General features: G+C 33.5%; 1 long non-coding RNA gene across 1 annotated transcript; it reads left to right on the forward strand.

Moving 5' to 3' along the window:
• Positions 1 to 19176: 19176 nt before the first annotated feature.
• On the forward strand, positions 19177 to 20662 carry LOC107935723 (uncharacterized). The gene is made up of 2 exons (XR_001694249.2): positions 19177 to 19890; positions 20219 to 20662. It is a non-coding gene; the product is annotated as an uncharacterized lncRNA (long non-coding RNA).
• The last annotated feature ends 5483 nt before the right edge of the window (positions 20663 to 26145 follow it).

The raw sequence follows: 26145 nt of genomic DNA on the forward strand, positions 1-26145 counted from the left end.
CTGAAAATGGTGAAGCTCTCCCTTTCAATGTTCTTCTCTTACCTCGAGCTACTCAATCCGCAGCTCACAGTCTTGTAGTGTTGCTTCTAGCCTTCCAATATTGTGCTTCATTTCTTCAATCTTATCCTGGCTTGCCTTTAACTCGACCGCAGAGTTACGACTTCGATGATGATGAAGAGATCGTCCAAGCTCAGTCACCTTAGTTTTTAATCCTTGATTTTCCTTCTCTAGGGCCTGATTACGCGCCTGCATCTCTTGGAACTTCTTCTCCCAATACTCAGCTTTGGCTCTTTCTTCTTGTACCTCTTATTGCCACTGCTCTGAAGACTTCCCCAATCTAGCTCTCTTCAACGATAGTTGTGTCTTCTTATACTGCGTCTTCAAGTCATCTCGGTCTTCTTCAATCTCCCTCTTTTCTTTCCTTACTTTTTCGACCTCAATTCTATGAACTTCGACGTCTAAGCTTAGGTACATCTTCTCCTCCTCAAGCCTCTCTATCCTTCTCTCGAGTTCCAAATTCTTTCTTTCGAACTCTTACTTTATGGCCTCTAACTCTGATGGAATTACTCGTAAACTCTCCTCGATTGAGCCGCTCCCAAATTTGGCCTAGGGATGTTATCATTGATCCTCTTACTAAACCACCCTTTGTACTCAAGAGTCGTCGCCGGACCTTCAGTCAGAATTTTCACACAGCAGGTCTTCTTCCAAGCCTCGAAAATCTCTTGCATCTTCTTCTTATAATGATCCCCCTATATGGGAAATCACTTTGAGCTAAACCTTGTGTTGCCGGTATAAACTGCTCCGCTTTGTACTGCCTTAGGACGAGTAATGGTGCATAACCCACAACTCCCCAAATTCCAGGAAGCGGTATCCAATCAAAACTTCCGTAACAATAAAGGATTTCATTAGGAGCCATCCAAGGGGATTTCCACGTTAGGTCTTCCTCTCGAAGATTCTGAAGTATTTCTATCCATCTTTCCTCTGTGATGTTGTCCCTCCTAGGCATAACTGCTGCTTCCCTTAAAGGAGAATAATCCTCAAAGAACACTCGGCAAGGAACTCTATCAATTTTCCAAAAGTGACTGTGGAACCATACTAACAACAGCTGTACACATCCAATGAATCTACATTCACTAGCTCTCCGACATGCACTCAAGGATCTAAATGTCTCGGCTAGGATTGCAGGCATAGGCATGTTCTGTTTACTAAGTCGATCAAATAAATCTGCAAATGCTTTGTCTATGTGCCCAATAGCTTTAGGGAAAATCAACAAACCATAAATACTTAAGGCCAAAACATCAACTCTCTTCTTCACATCTGGGTGTGTCAATATCAAATCCCTCAAACTTGCCCACGGAATGCATTTTCTATCACCCTTTTGTTGGATTTGAGCTGCGGCCCACTGTTCACTCACCCCTGTGATCATCATTAATTTCTTCACGAAAGTAGGGAGATTAGCAGCCCTAACATAAACTTTGTTACCTTGAATTTTTGGACAGCGAAGCAAGGTCGTATACTCCTCCAAAGTAGGTACTAAATCTACCTCTCCAAATATAAAACAACTATAAGCAGGGTTCCACAACTGTACCATAGCTCGAAATAGATGCTTATCCACCTTAATGTCTAGCAAATAGGGAAGATCTCCATAATTCTGGTAGAACAACTGCTTAGCCTCGTCCTCCCATTGAGCACAAATGTCCTTCAACTCCTGAAACTCATTCTGTGTCGAACTGATACGAGTGAAGTCCCATAACTCTGATGTATACCCCTCAGTGACACTATCCCCTTTCGCTAACTAGGTTTTCTCTGACCATGCACAGACAGAAGCATTGTCCTCCACTTTATCAAGATATTCATTCCTCATTACAAAACTTTCTAATCTAGAAATCAAATCGTGAATTGACACCTTTAAATGTTGAGTGACATGCAATGATAGCAAAATAAAATAAGTTAGTATCATATAAAAGTATAACAAACAAGTACTTATAAGGGTAGCTTACTAAAGGCTATCACTATACTCCCTAGGGTAAGCACTTAAAGTTCACTATATGTGTTTCAGTTCTAAAGCAAGGGTACCTGAACCAGCAGATTCCTCGGTCCTCACCCATTATAGGCTCATATGGACCAAGTCCGGTTCAAGGGAACACATTTCCCTATGGCCATACGGAGATGAAAATCTCACGAAGACATAGGTACAGATGTATCCCGGAAGCAATCCACTAGCCCATATGGAGGTGAAAACCTCACGAAAGCATAGCTTCTCACTCTCACTTAAGGGTGTGACCACAGCGGTCATGCAAATGCAATGAGTGCGAAATCAAAATACAAACATATGCAACAAACATATGTAAAAAGATTGATATTTTAAAATTTTCCAAACTTTTGACATTAAGACAAAAAAAAACAATTTCTTGGCTTGACTCTCTTATAAATTCCCCAACGGAGTCGCCAAGCTGTCGAGACCTCCTCTTTAAGAGCGAGAATTTTGAAAAGACGGGGAAGGTATTTTGAAAACGGGAGTCGCCACCAATCTTTTAAAGTGTGATTGGATCACCTTATAAAATATTTTGGTCTACGAAGTTATGAGAAAACGGGCTCGGGAGTCGGTTATGTGCGAGGAAGGGTTAGCACCCTCGCAACGCCCAAAATTGGTACCAAATTAAATAGTTTTGTCTCAATGTCAAAAACTTGAAAGAATTTAGAAATAAGATCTCTTTTAAAGCTGAAATAATTTGAGTTGAAAATCGAAATTCTTTAGTTCCAAAAGTATTTTATATTTCAACAAAATATGAAAAGTTTTGAAGTGCTTGATCTAATAAAAAGAGAATGTCTTTTTAATCATTTATCATACTGAATTTGTGTATAGTTAATTTGTGACATTAACTCAATCAAATATTTTTGTGTATAATTGTACTTACTTCATTCACCTTGATTCTTAATAGGAGTGACTTCATCTTGATCCCTCCAATCGAAGTTCGTCAAAACATTTGAAAAGTTTTTGTGAAAAAATAAAATAAAATAATATAAAAAATAAAGAACACAAGATTTTACGTGGAAACCCTTGTGGGAAAAAACCATAGGCAGAGGAGAAGAAAATTCACTATGTTGAATTCGGAAATTACAAGAGGAATAGACTATGCCTATTTATAGGCTTGTAAAGACATATGTCGAGACCTCCTCTTTAAAAGCGAGAATTTTGAAAAGACATGGAGGGTATTTTGAAAACGGGAGTCGCCACCAATCTTATAAGTGTGATTGGATCACCTTATAAAATATTTTGGTCTACGAAGTTATGAGAAAACAGGCTCGGGAGTCGGTTACGTGCGAGGAAGGGTTAACACCCTCGCAACGCCCAAAATTGGTACCAAATTAAATAGTTTTGTCTCAATGTCAAAAACTTGAAAGAATTTAGAAATAAGATCTCTTTTAAAGCCGAAATAATTTGAGTTGAAAATCGAAATTCTTTCGTTCCAAAAGAATGCGAACATCAAATCCAGCATGATTGGACACGATATTCTTAAACTTTCATAACTAAAAGTCATTTCTTAATTTGCAAAGTCTATTAAAAAGGGTACCTTAGATATTTAGACAAACGGGAAACCGCAACCCAGCAAGTTAGGGCATTATTTCTCGAATTCCTAAATACAAAATACATTGCATTGTTTTTAATATTCCTTTGGATTAAATGAAACTTAAAATTTTAAAAAAATGATGATACATTTAACCTATTACAAAGAATCATTATCAGATTAATTAAACTACATACTTTAACATTTCATGCAAATATAATGTAGAAAATGATAAATACAACATAAATCACACAATATACTTTAACATTCCATGTATATAATCACAAATAACATGAATACACATTATCATTTCATGTAAAATATAAAATGGCAAAATAATGAATATATCAATACAAATTAAACATATATAATAATATTTCATGCGAATATAGTATAGAAAGTGTTAAATAATGACATAAGTCAAGTAATATACATTAGCATTTCATGCAAGTATAATCACAGAAAAACAATGAGCATAATATAGATTACATAACACATACATAATAGTATCTCATGCAAATATAACTTGAAGTAACATAAATAATCAATTTTTATGTAAATATGATAAACAAATAATATGTAAAAATAACAAATAATTTATGAAATAAAAATTAACCTACTAAACAATAATAAATAAAAAATAAACAATTTATGAGTATATATAAAATATAAGTCAAAGAAATAAAACATAGATGAAGTATAAAAATGGTTAAAATAATAAATGATAAATGAGAAATTTTTAAAACGATTAATATATAAAACATACTATATGATATGATAACTTAATATATTTATAATAATAATATGTTAAATAGGAACATGATTTTATAGCAAATTTAAAAACGTTAGATATTAAACGTTATATATTTTATAATGATACATATATTAATAATAATTTTAAAAATTTTATTAAAAATATATACATAATTTATAAATAATAAAAAAATAGAAAATAATATAAGAAATAATATGCAATAAGATATATAACGTATAATAGAATTTATAAAGAAAATATATATAATAATATAAATAATATGATAAATACAAATAAAAATATATACCATTTTACATACTAATTTTATTTAAAATAATAACATATAGGATTTAAAATAAATTAAATATATATAAAGGATTAAAAATTGAATTTAAATAAAAATCGAGGGTTACTTATAAATAACAAAAAAAATTTGGGCCTAACTGAAGTACATGTTAAATCCAGAGGGACTCATTGGGCAATTAGCCCTAATCCCGAAAACGATGTCGTTTACAGAATGGGTTTTATAACAGCCAGAGGGACTAAATTGAAACAAACGTAAAAGGTTAAGGTCAATTTAAAATAAAAATAAAATGCAATTATAAATTTTAAAATTACAGAAGGATTGATTGGGCAATTTGTCCTTTAGAAGAAAACACGTGGATCCTATCCGGGTCATGGGTCAACACGCGGATCTTGGGCTCTAAAACGACGTCATTTTAAAGCTATTTGTTTTAAGCAAAACAGCACCGTTTTCATAAGGCTATATAAGCCAAATTTCTACCTAAAAATCATTTTGAAATCTAATTTAAAAAAAAACTAAGAAACCCTCTAAAATAGGGCTGGGAGGGGTTCTCGGGGCTCTACCGAGCCTCTGTCCAGTGGTCTACAAGCACTCACGCGCCACTGTCAACCCCACTACATGCGGCTGCCGGAAGCTGGAAAGCTTCCTTTTCCCATACAGATCAAAACGGTACGTCCTCTTCCTTCTATTTTTTTGATATCAGTATGTATTTGTAAAGAGAAAAAAAATAATCACCTCTATGCCTTTCGATAATCTGCTGATGCTTCTTTTTTATGTGTGTCAACTGTTTGTATATTTCACTAAAAATCGTACCCTTTACATTGTTTCTATTCGGGCTTTTATAGCCTCCTAAAATATATTTATAGATTTTGATTTTATTTCTTGCTATATTTGTTTTGTCTCTGTTGTTTCTTTCCCTTTTTGCAGGTAACAGCGAGAAATCTGGCGGTGAATGCGTCGATTACGGCACGATACGGAGCCGGAGTCACGGCGCTGATGGAGGGCCACTGGAACGGCGCGAGACGAAGAGGCGCGACAATTGGGTGTTTGCGGCGCGAAGCTTCTGGAAACCCTAGGGTTTCCAGATTCGATTTAGGCACTGGGCCTTACTAGTTTGGGTCTGGTTTGGGTATTTGAGGCTGTTGGGTTTTAGGTATTTGGGCTAAAGGTTTTGGGTGTAACCGGGTATAGGGTTAATGGCCATTCTGGTTTAGACCAATTGGGTTACAAGTGTAGCGAGCTTTGGGCTTATCAGGCCTTGAGGCCTATTTCTTGTAAATGGACTGTAAATGAACTGTTGTTATTTATTTCATGGGCCCGGGCAATTTTGGGCTGTTACAACATATTCTAGTAAGACTGAAACACCTTATTCTAATCAATATCAAATAAATGAAATTTAATAAGGTTTAAAAAACCTTATTCTAAAATAAAATAAAAGAAGTGAAATTCTATATGGATTATTCTTTTATTTTATTTTACCACTATATTTTATTTAAATAAGGATTCGGGTCACTTAATTCTAACAATCTCCACCTTGACACGAATTCTCAATGAACAAGTTCTTCATCGTGAACTTTCAACGAATAAGTTCTCCACCCCTTCCATAAAACCCCTTAAGGGTTTAACTTTAACAATGAACACCAATCAAGTTTAAGCAATGCTCAAACTTTGTTATAGGAAGTGACTTAGTCATCATATCTGCAGGATTTTCATGAGTACCAATTTTGCTCACAACAATATCACCACGAGCAATAATATCACAAACAAAATGATACCGAACATCAACGTGTTTTGTTCTCTCATGAAACATTGGATCTTTTGTAAGAAAGATGGCACTTTGACTGTCACAAAATACTATGTTGATTTAAAGGTCTTCATTGAGTTCACTAAAGAGTCCCTTCAACCAAATAGCTTCTTTACAAGCCTCGGTAATTGTCATGTACTTAGCTTCAGTGGTAGATAAAGCCGATGAAAGCCTGAAATGAGATGCTAAAGAAGTACTAATGGGCTTAGCACTCTGCATATTGAACCTGCAAAGAATTTTCTCAATGTACCCCTTTTGACTTAGGTACAATTTACTTGTTTTTCTATCTCTAAGAATCTCCATACCAAGTATCGTCTTTGCTGGTCCTAAATCTTTCATCTCAAATTCTTCACTTAGTTTGGCTTTGACCTTTCTTATCTCTCATTTATCTTTTGCTGCTATCACCATGTCATCAACATAAAAAAGTAGATACACAAAAGAGCCATCACTATTTTTCTTAAAGTAAACACAAGTATCAAAACTACTTCTTTTGAAATCATGAGAAGTTATAAAGGAATCAAACCTCTTGTACCACTGTCTTGGTGACTGTTTCAAACCGTAAAGGGACTTTTTCAGCAAGCAAACATAGTCCTCTTTTTTTAAGACTGTAAAACCCCCTGGTTGTTGCATATAAATGTCCTCCTCAACTTATCCATGCAAAAATGCAATTTTTACATCTAACTACTCAAGCTCCAAATCATGCTTGGCCACAATACCAAGCAAAGCTCGAATCAAACTATGCTTCACAACTGGGGAGAACACATCTGTGAAGTCTACTCTTGGAATTTGACTGTAACCCTTTGCAACAAGCCTTGTTTTATATCTGGGTTTTTCAACTCCTAGAGTCCCTTCTTTCTTTTTAAATACCCATTTACAATGAACAACCATGTTCTGTTTTTGTGAAGTAATTTCATCTCCTTTTGCATAGCAAACATCCACTTTTCTGAGTCTTCACAACTAATTGCCTCAGAATAATTAGATGGCTTTCGATTTGCATCTATATCTTTAGCCACATTTAAAGCATAAGCAACTAGATCAGCCTCGGCATACTTCTTTGGAGGTTTAATTTCTCTTTTAGTTCTATTTTTGGCGATAGAGTATTGCGGTGAAGAAGCAACTTTATTCTCAATTTTTTTACTGGCTTGAAGAGTCGACTCTGTATTAATCTAATGCTCCACCTGCTTTTGATTTTCTTTATTGGAAGAGTCTTTAAGAGATAAGTTAGGTAGCATAGCAGTTTCATCAAAAACAACATCTCTGCTAATCACAACTTTTCTATTTTCAGGACACCATAACTTATACCCTTTTACACCAGCTTTATAACCAAGAAAAACACATTTAATGGATCTCGGTTCCAATTTTCCATTATCAACATGAGCATATGCAGGACACCCAAAGATCTTTAAATTAGAATAATTAGCAGGATTACCAGACCATACCTCTTGTGGAGTCTTTCTCAATGCTAATGGATGGAGATCGGTTAATCAAAAAACATGTAGTAGAGGCTGCTTCTGCCCAAAACGACTTCGGTAAGTTGGCATTTGACAACATACATCAAACCTTCTCCATGATCGTTCTATTCATTCATTCTGCAATACCGTTTTACTGTGGAGTATGACGAACTGTCAAGTGTCTCACGATCCCTTCTGACTTGCACAATCTATTAAACTCATCAGAACAGAACTCTAAGCCATTGTCTGTGCGGAGGCATTTTATTTGTTTTCCCGTCTATTTTACAATCATAATTTTCCAAGACTCAAATGCGGAAAACACATCACTTTTCTGCTACAGGAAGAACACCCAAACTTTTCTAGAAAAATCATCAATAAAGGTTAGCATATAATTAGCTCCACCTTTCGAAGGCACTTTGGATGGCCCTTACAGATCAGAATGAATATACTCCAACGTTCCCTTCGTGTTATGGATTCCTCTGGTGAATCAAACTCTCTTTTGCTTCCCAAAAACACAGTGCTCAAAGAAATTTAGTTTGGAAATTCCTTACCCATCAAGAAGTCCTTTGTTGCTCAATTCTACCATGTCATTCTCACTTATATGCCCTAGGCGCATATGCCAAGGTTTAGTAATATCATCATCTGAAAAGGAAGAGGAAGCGACAACTGCATCACCAGTAACAGTAGAACCCTACAAAACATATAACTTGGTAGTCTTTCTTTGCCCTTTCATCACAACAAGGGAACCTTTGGAAATCTTTAAAACCCCACTTTCACCTGTGTTTTTGTACCCTTTTGAATCAAGAGTACTCAATGAAATTAAATTTCTCTTCAATTCTAGAACATGCCGCACGTCACTAAGTGTTTTAACAACTCCATCAAACATCTTAACTTTAATTGTTCCAACACCTGTGATTTAACACGAAGTATTATTTCCCATCAAAACAACACCTTCAGACACTATTTCGTAAGTTGTAAACTAATCCCGATTGGGACTCATATGGAAGGTGCAACCTGAATCAAGTATCCACTCTTCGCTTACTTTAGAATCATTGATAGAAGCAACTAGAAGTTCACCATCGCTGTAATCTTCTACAACATCAGCTTCACCAGAATTTTCTGGTTGCTTTCCGTTTTGATTCGCAGCTTCCCTTTTAATCTTGTTTTGTAGCTTATAGCACTCATATTTAATGTGTCTTTTCTTCTTACAGAAGTTGCAAGTTTTACCTTTGTTTGAAGACTTCGATCTACCCTTAGATTTAAGCGAGGATTCTGTTCCTGTGTCCTTCCACGATCATTATCAGTATTCCAATCTTGTCTCCCACGAGCAATGAGACTCTCTCCCTGAGAGTCGGGTTTAACCATAAGATGTTTTATCTTATCATACGAGGTCAAAGAACCATAAACCTTATCAATTGTGAGAGACTTGCGGCTATATAAAATCATGTCTCTAAAGGTTGAATAAGACGGGGGCAACGAACAAAGTAGAATTAACCCTAGATCTTCCTTATCATACTGAACCTTCATGGCCTCCAAGTTTGAGAAAATTTCTTTAACACTGTTAAGTGTTCGTGTACAGATGCACCTTCCTCCAAATGATGAGCATAAAGACGCTGCTTCATATGCAACTTGTTTGTTAGAGTTTTCAACATACATATTTGTTCTAGCCTCTTCCATAATGCAGCAGAAGTCTTCTCTTTCATCACATCCTGCAAAATTTCGTTGGATAAATACAGATGTAATTGTGTTAATGCCTTTCAATCCTTACGCTTGTTTTCTTCATCTGTTAAAGTCGAAGGCATCTTATCTATCCCTAGCAGGGCATCCTCCAAATCCATCTGCTCAAGAATTGCTTGCATCTTAATCTGCCACAACGCAAATCTGGTGTTATGATCCAACAACGGAATTTCATACTTTAAAGACGCCATTACCGTGATCGAGATGAACAACCCGGAACCTCGGATACCATTTATGAAAAAATAAAATAAAATAAAATAAAAAATAAAGAACACACAGATTTTTACGTGGAAACCTTTTCGGGAAAAAATCCACAGATGGAGGAGAAGAAAATTCACTATGTCGAATTCGAAAATTACAAGAGGAATAAACTATGTCTATTTATAGGCTTGTAAAGACATATTCTAGTAAGACTGAAACACCTTATTCTAATCCATATCAAATAAATGGAATTTAATAAGGTTTAAAAAACCTTATTCTAAAATAAAATAAAAGAAGTGTAATTCTATATGGATTCTTCTTTTATTTTATTTTACCACTGTATTTTATTTAAATAAGGATTTGGGTCACTTAATTCTAATAGTTTTCATGCAAAAAGATGTTGATTTTGACATCGTGAGATTGTCCTGCATCTTGTATCTAGTGTGAGTTGGAATGAATTCATCTTGCGTCATGTCTGCAAATTCATTGAGACCTAACTTAAAACTTCTATTTCCACCATTGGTAAAACTCTTAATATATTCTAAGTTCTCTTTGAATATATTAAGATGCTTCTCATTTTCTAATTTGCTCTCATAGTTTCGACTATAATCAAGCATCCATTGCTCTAACAGATGCCAATGTCCCAAAAATAAAAAGGATTAAGCTCATTGTTTTGCGGTATAGCAGAGATACAACAATAATTTAAGGGTTTTATGTTTCTTTGCTAATTGCTTGAATTCTTTTTTTTTATAGGGTAGGATAAAAATAAAAATTAAATGAAACATTTAACTTAAAGTAAATGTTTGGAAGTAAATAAATATTGGGTAATCTACAAAAATAGTCACTTTTGTTTGCCCCAGGTTACATTTTAGTCACTTATGTTATTATTTTATCACGAAGTGATCACTCTACCATTAACTTCCGTTATCTCTCTAACGGTAATCCTACATGGCAATCCAACTAGATTTTAGGTGACAACTTGGATTTCTAAATGGGATGAAAATAGATTTTTAATTAATTAAAAATTTTAAACCTAAACCTTAACTAAAAAAACTGTTCATCTCCTTTTTTTATTATTCTTCCATCTCTTGTTTTTTTCAATAGGTTTTTTTTCATTTGACTGGAAAAACTATTATTCAGTTCAAAATAGTTGAAATCAAATTGACTGCTTCATAAATATGAATTCAATGGAATGTTCAGTTATGTCTTCTTTGCATTCCTCTATCTCTTTTATTCTACTGAAAAACAAAATATTAGATTTTTAATTGTTTAATAAAAACACTAAATTAAAATTTTTGAAGGAATTCAAGTGGATTACCAAAAAATCTAAGAATTTCCAACTCAATCATAGCCCTGCCATCCAATTGGAGAAAAACATTAGACAAGAGAAAAGTACCATACATTTTCAAGTTTAAACATTGATTTCATTGTCAATAAAGTGACCTGAAGTTGAGAAGAACCCGATTTTTAATTTCAAGAATTTTAATTTAGGAATTTCATTAAACAATAAAAAAATCTAATCTTTTGTTTTTTTAGTAATGAATAAAAGAGATAGAAGAATACAAAGAAGACATACCTGAACCCTCCATTGAATCCATTTTTATGAAGTGGTCAATTTCATTTCAACCATTTTTATCTTAATAATAGTTTTTCCAATCAAATGAAAAAAAAAACCATTGAAAAAGAGAAGAGACGGAAGAAAAAAAAAAGAGGAGATGAACAGTTTTTTTAGTTAAGGTTTAGGTTTAAAATTTTTAAATAATTAAAATTTTTTAATTAAAAATCTATTTTCATCCCATTTAGAAATCCAAGTTGGCACCTAAAATCTAGTTGGACTGCCACATAGGATTACTGTTAGAGAGATAGCGAAACTTAACGGTAGAGTGATCACTTCGTAATGAAATAATAACATAAGTGACTAAAACGTAACATTTCAAACATAAGTGACTAAAATGTAACCTGAGGCAAACAAAAATGACTATTTTTGTAGATGACCCATATATATTTATGAAACTTATATTAATAAATGATTCCTAAACATTCTTTAAAGTTAATGATAACATTTTCATTTTTTTACTAAAATATTCTAACAATTCCCCATTTAATTTAATAAAAATATTTAAGTACTAATTTTCTAGGTGAAGATAGAAAGCTATGTATAATACAAGAGCTAGCATGAACCTATACTTAATGTTTCAACAATCTTTGCTCCAAAACCAATAGTGAACTAAGTTTCGAACTAAGGCTTCTTTGGGGAAACAAGTTATTATGTCTCACACAAATTTTCAATGACCTACTAAGCCAGCACATTATGACCATGTGCTTTATAACGATTATACTGAGCACTCAATTCTCATAGCAGACTTAGTTCCACACTTACATAAGTAAGGTTATCAGAGATGCTCCTGTATCTCTACATCTTAGTATAAATATATCAAACAAGCTACCGACTTCATTAAGAGTATAAATATACTCAACCTTTATTACTATTACTGGATCTATACACTACATCATAGGGAGGGATTTATTTATATATGCATGCCATGAAATCACTATGATTCATTCTTGTTCGAAAAATTTTCGTTTGAAAATGGTTTTTGTAACACCCCGAACCCGAAACCGACACCGGAGTCGAACACGAGGTGTTAACTGACTTTAACCCCTTATAAAATTTATTTTCCAGACACTGCCCAATCTGTGTACTAGTCGTTTTAAAAATCATATCTTGAGTTTCGTAACTCAAAAATCAGTTTCGTAATTTTTCCCAGAAACTAGACTCATGTGCCCATCTATGTATTTTTTTCTAGAATTTTTGGTCGGGCCAATTAGTACAGTTTATTAGTCAAAGTCTCCCATGTTGCAGGGGTCGACTACACTGACCTTTTCCCATTACGACTTCGATATCTCCCTGCACGGGGCTTCAATACTGATGCCGTTTGTTTCTATGAAAACTAGACTCAGAGAGGAATCTGTACATATATGGTACGACCCCTAATTATCTCTGGTTAATTTATAATGAATTTCCAAAGTCGGAGCAGGGAATCCAGAAACCGTTCTGGCCCTGTCCCACAAAAATCTGATTATCTCTTAATATACTGCCCATATGATCTTTTCGTTACTTCCTCATGAAAACAGACTCATCGAGCTTCGATTACATAATTTATTCATCAATTAATTCCACTCCTACTATTTTTAGTGATTTTTCAATCTCATGACACTGCTGCTGCCAGCATCTGTTACGAAAGTAACTAGGTCCATTTCATGCCTACCCTTGATCCAACTCAATCGAACATTCGTGCCATTTTCGCATGGCTTAAAGTTTACATGCCAAAGTTCAAACACAACGTAATAGCTTATACATGCCAAAATGTTCTTCTAAGCCAACTAAGAAGAAAGTACCAAAACTTGCTATCCGGTGTGATGACTTCGATGACGGCCTGACCCCGCAAAAATAGATGTGTCCAAGAAACCTAGAATAGGTGACAAGGAAACACCGAGTGAGGTTATAACTCAGTAAGTCATAAGCTATGCACTACCATCCATCAATAACATTATCACAAGAGAAAACAAAATGGAACGAGGCTAATTACTCCATCCATTCCGAACCATACCATAGTTCCTCCAACCTATCGGTTCAATTTCATACCAATTTATGCATTCACAATCCACATACTCATCAATAGGATATTCGAGGCATTTTCATAAATCATTTTATTTTCGTTACAAACATACAACTAAACGGCCTTTCACCCATTCTACGATAAATTTTATGTACGTGACTTCAAGTATATTTGTCACATAGGTTCAAACTTACCAAGCTCAACACCAAGTATAGACATAGCACCTATTAGCCATGAACTCAAGACACTTACCCGATCCGCTGTCCGCGATCGACTCAATAGTGTCGCACACATAGTGTCCATAATGATTCACGAATGTATATTGAGTCCGCACACTCAGTGCTATATAATCAACTCGCACACTTAGTGCTACGTAATCAAATCGCACACTTAGTGCTACATAGTCAAACTCGCACACTTAGTGCCGCATGGTCAATTCGCACACTTAGTGCATCATATTCATTTCGCACACTTAGTGCAACATAGTCAAATCGCACACTTAGTGCTGTACAATTTAATCCCGCGCACTTAGCGCCAATCTCATGGTCATAAATGGTTATACCCGCACGTTTAGTGCCGAGATCAACAACTCAGTACATCTTACCTCTTTTCTTTTCATTCAACAATTTCATCATCACATACGTACATGCATATATATATATATATGTATATTTATTCATTCCATTCAGCATCAATACATAAACATTATGACCATTTGAAATAATACCAACTACATGCTTAATGACTTACTTTATGTTGGGTAAAATAATTCCGAGTCGGCTACTCGATGACCTTCGATTTCCCCTTGTTGGACGCCTCTCCTTTAGGTTCTTGAGCTTAAATAAATAAATCAACTAGTTTAATTACCTTGCTAGTTATTTATATCCCGTAACATTAATAGTTTCATATCAAAAGGAGCATACGGCAACATTCTATTTCAAGGTACATATTCATAATTCAAATTCGACCATATAAACCAACATCATCCACTTGATCAATTATAAAGAATTAAGGTTAATATCACCATGTGTACTCTATATGGCCCATTATACATAACCAAATTTAACATCATCTATGTATTCACTCATATGGCCGAATATACATACCCCCATATAACATCATTTTCATTCCATTTAACACTTAATTTCCACCACATGAACACTTGGCCGAATACTCTTAAACTAGCAAAACTCCACATTTGTTCATACCATCTTTTAAATTCACATGCCTATTTTTACTTTTTTTTTACAAGAGTCATAGCCGAATCGTTTTAACCATGAGTAACATAACAAGCATAGATCGTGTTTATGGATATACCATGGCCGATTCAAGCTAATCACCTCCAAAATCATCAACCATTTTCAATGCATATAACATATATAAACATGAATAAGTTTCATATAATCTCTTAACACATTAATTTCTTTCATCAACAACCTTTTGTTTCTTTATCCATCAAAACTTAAAGGTAAGAAAAAATCAAGTTCTTCTCACACATACCATAACCGAAAGCTCCATCCAACACTCTAAATTCGAAATTTTAGTATGGCTAGGTAAGAAAAACGTGATGATTAACCCAAACAACTATTATTTCAAAAGAAAAATTAACAAAATTTACTAACCTCCTCTTCATTCAAAAGGCCGAATGCCTTTGCTCCCCCCCTCCTTTTTCTTCTTCTTGTACGGCTAAGAAGAACAAGGTAATGACCCCCTTTTTTTGTTACTTCTTTTATTATCCTTAGTATTTCTTTTTATTATTTCCTTTCCTTTACATAAAATAATGACCACTTCATGGAAACTTACCACCTATTCTAATATATGCTCCATCATGGCCGGCCACTATGTATAAAAGAAGGGGTATTTGACATGCAAAGCCATTATTCTCACCACATGCTTTAATAGGTCCTTGTAATTTAACCAATCACATTTCCAGATTTTCTCACATAGGTCCTATTTACTAAAATTCACCTTCAATTAAAAAAAAATTCAAACATGGAATTTTCACACATGCATATATACATATAATAAGCATCAAATATGACAGCTAATTATTTTTATGACGCGGTTTAGCGGTCCCGAAACCACTTCCCGACTAGGGTAAATTTTGGGGTGTCACAGTTTTCTTGTACAACAGAAAATAAAAATTTTGAAAACTGATCTGATTTGTGATATTTATAGTAATAAACTCTTTACCGAAATTGCACTTGTATTTTCGGCCAGACATATCCTTGTCATTCTCGGCTTTCAACCAAATTACCTTCTCTGCTATTCTCGTGCCATAAATTACTTCGACTGTGAGCTCAAACGATTCAGATCAAACAGATAACCAAAAATAGTTTTCTTTACTTTCATTGTGAAAGAAAAATCTTTCTCAATAGAAACATGTAGAATTGTTATTCCGGAAAATAGAATTAATACGTAGTGAAGCTGACGTATATACGGTACAGTGCAATGCGGTAAACCGCTATACTGGCAAGCTGCAGTTAATCTGCCAGATCAAATAATAGTACGCAGCAAAGCTAACGTACATGCAGTACAGGGCGATAAATCGTTGTATGAATAAGTTGCAGTAAAACTACTAGATCATATCAAATAGTATATGTATACACACAAACTCATAAAATAGTGATACACTTTCAGACAGTCAAACAGAATAGATATGCACACACGTCCAGTTAACCGATTTTAGAGTTAGACATCTTACACAATAATTACATTTAACACATAAGTCGCAGCCCCAAAACAGAGTCCTATCGACCCTCACTAAAGACTAGCCAAGGGTCGGAATACACAAACATATTTCAGAACAAAAACATACACAAATCTAAAAATTTAGTGTCTTAGGACTACATCACGACTGTGTAGAGGTCAAAACGCCCGTGTGGAGGGAGGCACACGCCCGTGTGAGCCAGGGACATGGCCGTGGGAACAGGCTGTGTAACTCTCTGTCCAATTGTGCTTAAGAAGAGTTTAGGGCTGACATGGTTGTGTGAGGGTCTCACACGCCCGTGTGCCCACCAGACACGACTTTGTGTACAAAACACACTCCCGTGTGGGATCCCTAAATCCTCAAATTAGCCACACAACCGTGTGGCCAAGTCGTGTGGTACCAAATCACCCAAACCCTAAATCCCAAACACACACGCCTATGTGCCCACGGAACACGACCGTGTGAAAATCGACAAAATCCCCAAATCAGCCACACAACCATGTGGCCAGGCCGTGTGGCACCCAAATCAGCCCAAAAACCCTAATTCCCAAAAGCACTCGGCCGTGTGTATCGAGACACGCCTGTGTGGCCACCCGTGTGGTCATGAAACCACTCCAAAAATCGACTAAAAATCTTAATTTTTGACCAGTAAATCGATCCCTAATCACGTGTTTCTAAATCATACCATAATAAGTAGATTCTCTGCCATAAACAACCAATATAACTCTCAATTACTCCCTACCCAAACACACAAAAAGAATTGTCAAATTTCAAAGCGATTCGATACCAAATTATACGGCACAGAACACACTCATGATGTTGAATCACCCAGAACCAATTCAGTATTTGCAAAAGGAAATGTTCATAACCCACACCTGATTCGTGAGCGAAAATGTTCGGATGACTACTCGATGACCATGAAACGAAACTCTTCAAATACCGCAGACGAAGACAGTTTTTGCAGAAAAGAAAAGAGCAAAAGGAGAAGCCAAGAGAGGGAGAGGGAGAGGAAAACGTGTAACCAATTAAAATAATAATAAGAAATAAAAATAAATAATTATAAATATTAACTTAAAATAAGATAAAATAAAATGTCTCTCCAAAATGAGCATACAAAGACTCGAACCTAGAACCTTGTGGTATACTAACACTCACTAAACCACCAGACCAGCAGATCCATTCTATCACTTAAATGCACAACCAAACACAATAGTGCAACCACCTCACTGACCCTAACCAAAAGCCCAAAACTTCTTGTCGAAACCTTTTTTTAAGGAAAAACGGGGATCAATTTTTAAAACAAAGTATGGAGTCGCCACCAATCCTTTTGTTTAGGTGTGATTGGATCCCTAATAAAACATTTTATTCCATTTAAATCAATTTTGGTCTACGTAAATAAAAAATGGGTTCGGGAGCCAGTTACGTATGAGGAAGGGTTAGCATTCTCACTACGCCCAAAATTGGAACCGAATTGATTAAGTGTTGCCCTTATGTCTAAAACTTTAAAAAAATTTGAAATATGATTCCTTTTTAAAACATTTGAATGGTTTAAGTTGGTCGTCAAGACTCTCTCGTTTCAAAGGTCTACAGCATCACATCCAGAACGATAGGACATGATCCTCTATACCTTTGAGAACACGATTGATTTTTTGACTTCCAAAAGCTTTTTAGGTCGAAAATTACAAAAAGGTGTCCAAATATTTAGTCCAACGAAAAATCGAAACCCAGCACGATAGAGCACGATTTCCCGAATTTCCAAACAGTGAACATTGCCTTGTTAAAAACAATTTAAGTAAATGATTATAAATTAGCTCAAAACACGTTGATTTTACTTGAAATAAAATAATTGATTTTAAAAAGTTGGAAATCATCAAGCGACATTTGTAAATAAAAAGGGAAATAACAAATATGGGATAACATGCACAAGTACGATAATTGATGAAAAAATAGTATAACTTATTTAGTCAACTAACAAAACCAGCAATTAAATATAACTAATCTAAAAAATATAACCAATTTCCCAAGCATGGATGAAGAACAATCAATATAATAGTAATACAAAAACGAAAATAATATACAACAATAATATACATAACCTAAAACAAATCAATACAAGATATACAAAACAAAATGAAATTTTTTTTTAAAAATAATATGGTATAAGTCAAAATTAAAATAATGATGAGCACATAATATATATAATATATGAATTGGTGAATTTAAAACTATTTGTAAAAAACGAACTAGAAATATATTCGTAATTATTAAAATATGTGTTATAAAATGAATATTTTTAAAACAAATAATACACAAAGTGTTAAAGAATATTGGTTTAAAAATTGACAATTTACATACAATAAAGGAGAATTTAAATTATGCATCAAATATGAAAAGATAGTAAAAATATATAATGGAATATAACCTTAGGAAATAAACCATACACATCATAGATTTACAAATCATATATATATACATAAATAAATTTAGAAATAATTGTTTGTAAAAATAACATGGAAATGCATACAAGATTAAATTAATTTTGCTATAAGCTATATATACCAGCATACACAAAAGCATTAAAATGAGATACTGTATAAAGCATTAAAAGAATATAATATAAGGAAGAATTCCGAAATGTTAATTTTTATAAACACAAAAATGAAGCTCCGAGAATAACTTTTTATAAAAATATTAAGTGAACTTTAAAACAATAGGTATTTTAAGTAGAAAACTCCATTAAAATAATTTATACAAATGTACATAAAAATTTTAAACAAAGTATTATATAGATAATTAAGGTAATATAATATAAAAATAAACTTCAAAATAATGATCTTATAAAATAAAGTAAAGCTATCAACATGGTTTAACACCCATATAAAAAACTAAATGGATTTTCAAAATCATAATGAATAAAAGATAATTAAAATAATATAGGTACAAGTATATAAAAGGATTTGAATTAAATACTATGCAAAATATTAAAATTATATGATATATAAAAAAACCTTCAACATAATTATACAAATAAAACACAGGAGGGAAAAAAATATTAAAATAGATCAACACATATATAAAAGTATTAAACAAATTTTAAAATAATAAGTCATACACATACAAACTTAATTAAAATTAAATTAAAATAAAAGGGACAATTTATAAATTCTTGAAATTAAATTGAGGACTAATGCGCAATGCACGCAAATGCCAAGGGACTAAAGCTGGAAATAATCCAGATTCCAAAACGCAGTGTTGGTGCGCAGACCAAATTGCAAATACGCACAAATTACAAAGCCAAATTCAAAAAATGAAGTAAAATGCATAAGGCGCAATTACAGACTTGTCCGAAAGGGAAGGACCTAATGTGAAATTATCCCCTCTCCGTAGAAACGCGCAGATCCTAGAGGCGATCGGGTCGGATCGATGTGGGTCGACTTAAAACGGCTTCGTTTTGGGGCCATTGACATAGGCCCTAAACGGTGCCATTTTATACACATAATTAACACTAAAAAAACTAAAATTAACACACTCAGCCCTTTAGAAACGAAGATAAGAAAATCAAATACCTTTCCCTTTCACCTTGCAGCCGAACCCTAATTTCCCCTTCGCTCCAACACCGATCGGCCACCACAACCAGCGACCTGTATATTCTAGGCTCGAAAGGGTGGTTTTTAGCCTCGAGATTCCCTTTAGGCTTCAATTTCAACGAAGTGAAAAGGAATCGATGGCCAATTCGCGAGGTAAGGTCTTCCTTTTTCTTTTATGTTTTTCTTTCTTTTCAAATGCAACGATGAAACACCTCAAGAAATAAACCGAAAGGAAAAAAAACTCAAGAAGTTTAAATCTAAAACCACCTTTTTCAATTTTTGTTTGATTTCTTTCAATATGCGTGTGTATTTCTGGAAAAAAGAAGATCCAATTTACATCGTTTCATTCGGTTTTTATAGCCGAAGAATCAATAAAAATAAAAGGGAAAAAATAAATAAAAAATCCTTGTTGTAATCTGTTATTATTTGCTGTCAATTATTGTTTACTATTTTCTGTTATTCTCTTCTCGTACGTGTGGAGGTCGTGGTGCTGTTGACATGGCCAGGCCGTTCGTAGGCGTGTCGATGCGGAGCGTGAAGCAACGTCGCGCGTGGAAGCTGGCATGAAGGCAGCAGCGGTGTAAGGGGGAAAGGGAACCCTAGGGTTCTGAAAATATTAAACTTCGGGCCTGGGCTAGTTTTTTTTGTTATTGGGCCATTTAATTTGTATTTTGGGCCTTGTTATTTTGAATTTTGGGCTTGGATATTATTATGGACATTGGACTTTAATTTTGGTATTTTTTTAGTTTATTTAGTTTATTTTGGTTTTTGTATGGGCCTGGGCAAAAATGGGCCATTACACTTCTAGCCCTAAAATCTAGGGTGTTACAGCTACACCAATCCTGTCTTCCACATTTTTTATCTTTTAGTCCCAAAATCAAGCTATGCCATTTTGTTTTTATCTTTAATAAATTATTTACACTTATATCTTCCCTTTCATTTGCATTTATACCTTACATATTTAATGTCAATTATGCACTTTATTTTAATCTTTTCTATTTATTCACACTTGTATAATTTTTACTTATTCTTATTTCGTTTTTATTTATTTTCATGTCTATTTATATTTATTTTTTTACACATTCCCCTTACATACATTTTAATATTATTTATTTATGTTACTCTGATTCTTTTATTGTATTATGAAAAGGTGTATTATTGTTATTATTATCATCATCATGTTAAGGTCTTATTTATTTCATTTATTTAATATTTCTTTTTATTATTGCCATTTTGAAAGAGTTTTAACTTTTCATTAACTTTAGCCAATTTAATTATTATCCTATTTTATTACTATTCATTTTAAAAGAGGAAACTTTAGGTCATTTTTTTATCCTATAATTGTTGACGTGAAGTTAGTTAAGTAGGTGTTACATTTTAATGAAACTATAAGGATTTTACATTTGGATTTAAGTTAGTCCTTAAGATCTTATCTACCATTTACCCTAGAAAACTTATAAATAATATGTTGGATTTTTTTAAGGTTTTAAACTAATTTTAAATATCGTATAGGATTCCTTTTTAGAATGTTAAATTAATATGTAAATATTCTTTAGGACTTTATTCATGATTAAAATTAAAGATTATTGTAGGTGAATTGTAAATCATGAGTAGGTCTTTCTAAGTATTTTATTTTAGAAACTTTTCAAGAAAGCTCATAAATGTTATTTAAAATATATTATTTTAGGATTTTGATGAATTTAAATCTTAGATCAAGAATTTTAAAGTAAGATAAATCATAAACCCTGCATAGGATACTTTCATAAGATCTTGATAGGTTCAATGTTATTAATTAAATTTTTTAAATAATAATAATAAAAGATCGAATAAGTTGTAGATGAATTTTAATATTTCTCTTATTTTATTGGTAATTTCTAGGTTTTTTTAGAATTCTAAAATAGAATTAATTTTAGGAATTAAAAGTATTTTACTATAATTATTTAGGTATCCTTTAGGGTTCCCGTTAAAAGTAAAAATCTCTAATTTGTAAAAACCTCTAATTTAAGTTTCAAATTAGATAAGTTTAATGAACACATCTTAATCGAGTTACAAGTAAACCGAAGGCATTTTCTTTAGAGTTTTTATTTAAGATTTCCATAAGATTTTAGCCTAGATTAAGACATTAATATGCTTAAATAGAAAAAATCTAGCTTTTAGGACCCCGTAGGACTATCCCCGGATAGGCGTGGTGGGGGTGCCATAACCTTCCCCATACATAACAGTACTCCTGAACCCGAAATTTGGTGATGAGATCGAGTCTAGACTTTTAGGATTTTTCCGTAGTATTAATTCTAGAGTTTTAGACGATAGGTGGCTTACCAACCTAGCCCTAATTGGTTAGTGGAGACTCTACTTTAATTTATGCCCTTCGTGTCTAGCTTTATTTACTAGGCCCCCATACTCTTATGTAGGCAATGTTATGACAACAGTAATTATCAACTGGTCAACCACAAACGAATTCAGATTCTGCAGAGGTCTTCGTCAAAGAGATTTGTTATCCCTATTCTTATTTATTTGTGACGGAAGTGCTTCATTTGGCAATGGATAAAGCTATGGAGTTGGAGCTAATTGAAGGCTTTCAAGATGTTATTCTTAGATAGAATTTTACTCATTTACAATTCGCGGACGACACTATACTATTCTTAAGAGTAGATGAAAAGGAGGTGAGCAATGCGAAGTATATTTTATTGTGTTTTGAGATCTTTTCTGGTCTTAGTATCAATTTCAAAAAATCTTGTCTAGTGGGGTTCAATGTAAATGAAGAAATATTATATCAAATGGCAGCAATATACAAGTGCAAGATAGGGCCTTTGCCTTACAATTACTTGGGGATTCTATTGGGAGCAGATCCAAGGAGAGTAGCCAGTTGACCTTATTGTAGAGAGATTTAGAAAGAAATTATCGGGATGAAAATGTCATACGCTCTCATGGGCTACAAAGATAGTGTTAATCAATTTTGTTTTGTCATTTTTACCAATTTATTTCATGTCATTATTTCAAGCTCTTGCGACGGTAATTAAAAAGATCGACAAGATAAGGAGGGATTTTCTTTGAGGGAGTATGGATGGTAAAAAGAATATGGCTAAGATTAATTGGAAAAAAGCCTACTAAATATAATTAATGAAAACTACACAACTAACCATTCAACTATTAATATGTTTCTATTTTGTTCACCTAAGTGTAAAATATCCTATTTTTCACTAACGTTACCAAAATTTGATATTTTAGTTACTCCTCACTTAAATCACTAATGGAGTGCTCATAACTATTTTTATTGGCAAGTATAAGAATAGTCACCTAATTATTTAGTTCGTTCTATTTTGGTCGCTCAACTAATTTTTTTTTACTTAGTCACACAACTTTTTGAAATTAAATATTTTAGTCATTCTTACTGTTTTTTTTTTTTGCAACATTCGATTGCACTGTCAAAGAAAACAGAGCAGCATCCAAAAACAGAAAAAGAAGCAACAAAAAGCATAATGAAGTCACAATCCAAATACCACGTACGAAACTGCTAATTCTTGAATAGAAAACCTCACCACCACGCTTTAAACATATGCGGCTGATTAACACCATCCATCGCTAAAGACGATGCCAAAACAATACCTTTCCGATCATCCAGAGAGAAAACAACATTACCCACCTACAAAATTGCAGACTCAATTTCTGCAAAAACTGGCGAAAAGGAGAAATTAACATAAAAGGAGAAATGTCTTGATGTATTTAAGGAGAACTTGGAATACATTGAGAACTTTAACAATGGCGGAAATAGGAGTTTTAAGTTAGGCTTTAATAGAGTTGCAGACATGACACAGGATGAATTCATTGCAACTCACACCGGATACAAGATGCAGAACAATCCCACAATGTCCGAATCAACATCGTTTATGTATGAAAGCTACTCAAACGCTCCGACAAACTTCGATTGGAGGGACCAAAATACCGTCACTCCTATTAAGTATAAGGGTCGATGTGGTAAGTCTTATATATATAAACCCTTAAATTCTTGACTGTTACAAAAATATTTTAATAATTTTATAATTGAATTGGTTTTTAGTTAAATACTTGACTGAATTAGTGTTATAAAAATATTTTAATAATTTTATAATTGAATTGTTTTTTAGTTAACTTAAACACAAAATCATTTTAAAGTTTAAAATAATTAGATATATATTGTTCCGCCAAGCATTTATTTATTTATTCACTAATACTAGAAAAGGGTTATTTGTTGGTTTACTTTCCAGAATAGAGGATGGATGATGAATGCTTTCGACTACATTAGCCAAAACCAAGGAATAACCACCGAAAAAAGCTACCGATATCAACAAATGCAAGAAACTTGCGACACACAGATAAACAAAGTTGCCACCATCAGTGACTATCGAATGGTGCCTGAAAACGACGAAGAAGCATTGCTTAAGGCCGTCACGAATCAACCGGTCTCGGTTGCACTTGAAGGCCATGGACGAGACTTTCAGTTTTACAAGTGGAGTGTTTACAGGAGATTGTGGAAATTCTCTCACCCATGCAGTCACCACTGTTGGATACGGGACAAGTGAAGAAGGTTTAAACTATTGGCTGATTAAGAATTCATAGGGACAAAGATGGGGTGAAAATGGGTATATGAAGATTCAAAGGAATGTGGAAACGCAAGGTGGCTTATGTGGTATCGCCATGAAAGCTTCGTATCCAATTGCATAAGTTCATATTACTATAATTAATTAGCCGTGTCAAATGGTCTAAGATATATGTGTTTTTTTCCTTTCATTTGGTGTTGATGTTTGTGGTTTGTTTAGAACTATGAGTCTTGCACTCTTCCCAACCTTTTATCTTTATAATGAATAAATGATTATTTATTAAAAAGCAAAAGCTTCCAAAAAGCTTCCAAAAATTATTTGAATAAAATATCATCATAAAAATTGACTTTAGAAAATTATGAAAAATCTACATAAAAAGCCAATCAAAGTCAATTTTTTAATGGTCTAACTTAAGAAATCGAACCAACCACTTTTAATGAAATACAACGGTAATTAGTAATTTAATTATTTAGTTTAATGGAAAAAATAATTATTTATTAAAAAAAGCTTCCAAAAAGTTTGATATTTATGTATAGAAACAACTATTTGGCAATTCTTTTTCTTTTATTAAAAAATATTTTAAAATTTTAAACTAAATGGTGATTTGAATTTGATGAGTATAATTTCTTAAATAAAAATAGTTCATTGCCAGTGGCGTAGCCAAGGGGGCCGGCATGAGCCCTGCCCCCTAAAATAGAAAATTTCATTTTAGGCCTTGAAATTTTTTAAAAATTTTAAATTAGTAAAGATAAAATTACAATTTGGTCCCCCTAAAATTATAAAAATTCAATTTAATCCTTTAAAAATTATAAAAACATAAATTATAAAAAATTAAAATTTCATCTGGCCCCCCTAAAAAACTTTTCTGGCTTCGCCCCTGTTCATTGCTCATGTTTGTCAACAATAATTAAGATAAATTACATAATTAATCACTCAATTATTAACGTGTTTTTGTAAGACACTCACATTCATTTACAAATATTGTATCACCTTCAGTCTTTTTTTACTATGAATATATCCACAACTCGTCCAAATCTCTCACATATTATTTCAATCCTATCGAAACCATCCTTTTTATTTGAAAGAAAAAATAGAAATCGACTTTTTGAAAACAAATTGCGGAGTCGCCACCAATCTTTCATTTAGGTGTGATTGGATCACCTAATAAAACACTTTGTTTTTATTTAAATCAATTTTGGCCTACGTAAATTTGATAAAACGGGTTCGGGAGCCGATTACGTATGAGGAAGGATTAGCAACCTCACTACGCCCAAAATTGGTACCAAATTGATTAAATGTTGTCCTTAGGTCTAAGATTTAGAGCTATTTTTTTGAAATATGATTCCTTTAAAAACATTCGAATGGCTTAAGTTGGTCGTCAAAATTCTCTTGTTTCAAAGTTATACAGCATCACATCCAGCACGGTAGGACACGATCCTTTATACCCTCGAAAACACGATAAATTTTGACTTCCAAATGTTTATATGTTGAAAATTACAAAAAGGGTGCCCAATTATTTAGTCCAACGAAAAATCGAAACCCAGCACAGTAGGGCACGATTCCTCGAATTTCTAGACATTGAACATTACCTTGTTTTAGAATTTAGAAAATATGCGTGAAATTCTAAAGGAATATTTGATTATTTTGAACAAATAGGAAATTGCAACCCAGCACGATAGGGCACGATTCCCCGAATTTCCAAACATTGAACATTCCCTTCGTTTTAAGGAATTTTCAAAGTACGGATGAAATTTCAAAGGAAATTTGATTATTTCGACAAACAGAAAATCGAAACCCAGCACGGTTGGGCACGATTGGGCACGATTCCTCG

Source organism: Gossypium hirsutum, chromosome A04 (genome assembly GCF_007990345.1).
Source record: "Gossypium hirsutum isolate 1008001.06 chromosome A04, Gossypium_hirsutum_v2.1, whole genome shotgun sequence".
In the NCBI taxonomy this organism is placed as follows: Eukaryota; Viridiplantae; Streptophyta; class Magnoliopsida; order Malvales; family Malvaceae; genus Gossypium; species Gossypium hirsutum.